Below are 1,658 nucleotides of genomic sequence, written 5' to 3' on the forward strand. Positions count from 1 at the left end.
TCCAATAGTAATTGTAATAAGAGAAGAGTGGTATGTCCTTTTCTAACTGATGAACTGAAAATACAGCAAGTGTCTCAATCTGGCTTTAATGTGAGTAAAATGTGAAGTATAATTTTTTTTTTTACGATAGTCTTTTCACATTTCCCAATTCAGCATTCTATTACTAAAGCTCCCACCTATAAATAGCCGTGACTTTCTATATCTCTCTTATTACCAACTTCAATTTCTTTGAGGAGGGATTTTTACTAAACTAGGACAAAAAAATTAAAAAAATATCAAAATAACACAAACAAAAAGTTATGTACCAAAATTGTATATTTGGGGGCATGACCACCCATGTCCAATAAAAAATTTCTGTTGATGTCTGTTAAATTGCGGTGCAGGACTGAAATGTAATAATATAATTTATTTAGAGACTTATTATGCAATTATTCCATTTAGAATGATTGCTGAAAAAAAAAAAAGGGTAAGGCGCCGCCGACAGTGTGGCGGCACCAAACTTAAAATATGGCTAATTCCCTTGTTAGCCCTCCTTATTTATTATTATTTTTATTTCCCTTCAATTCACTATATTATTTTTAAACAAGCCCTTAACCTATTTTTGTAGTTAAATAAGTCCTTAACTTATGGTTTTTACTCATAAAAACCCTTCATTTTAATATTAAAGTAAATATATTTTACCCAAAGTAAAGCTATTTAAAAAATATAAACTAATTCACATTTTATGTTGATGTGAATAGTTTATTAAATAAAAAATAAAATTTTAAAATTTCTTAAGAGTACTTATATACATGATATTCTTAACTACTCTTTCAAAAATTTTGATTACTTTTTTAGATTTTATGTTGATGTTAAAGTGTATATAATTTTTATTGCATCAACAAAAAATTAAGATAAAAGCTTGAAATTCAAAATAAATTTACTTTAATATTAAAATGAAGGGTTTTTATGAGTAAAAACCATAAGTTAAGGGCTTATTTAACTACAAAAATAGGTTAAGGGCTTGTTTAAAAATAATATAGTGAATTGAAGGGAAATAAAAAGAAAATAATAAATAAGGAGGGCTAACAAGATAATTAGTCATATTTTAAGTTTGGTGCCGCCACACTGTCAGGCGGCACCCTTACCCTTTTTTTTTCAGCAGTCATTCTAAATGGAACAATTCCATAATAGGTCCCTGAATAAATTATATTATCACATTTCAGTTCTGCGCCGCAATTTAACAGACAGCAACAGTAATTTTTTATTGGACATGGGGTGGTCATGCCTTTGCCATAGGCGGCACCACCCCAAATGTACCATTTTGGTACATAACTTTTTATTTATATTATTTTAATATTTTTTTTATTTTTTTGTCCTAGTTTAGTAAAAATCCCCTTTGAGGATTTTCCTGAGTTAATTTTAGATTTTGGGAAATCATTTACTTGAACAAATTAAGGGAAAAAAATAGCATAAATTGGGATTTCAACCCAATACTTCATGAAGCCTTGTCTATGAGACCGTTACTTCGAGTAACAAGTTTCGTTGTAAATAAATATACTTATTATAGGGTGTTCAATGATGCAAGTGATTAAAAATGAAGGTGATGTGTAGTTATAACGGCATTATAGATAGTTGAGTTCTTCTATCTTGTTTGTCTCCCTCACTTTGGTGCTAGA

Source organism: Gossypium hirsutum, chromosome A09 (genome assembly GCF_007990345.1).
Source record: "Gossypium hirsutum isolate 1008001.06 chromosome A09, Gossypium_hirsutum_v2.1, whole genome shotgun sequence".
Taxonomy (NCBI): domain Eukaryota; kingdom Viridiplantae; phylum Streptophyta; class Magnoliopsida; order Malvales; family Malvaceae; genus Gossypium; species Gossypium hirsutum.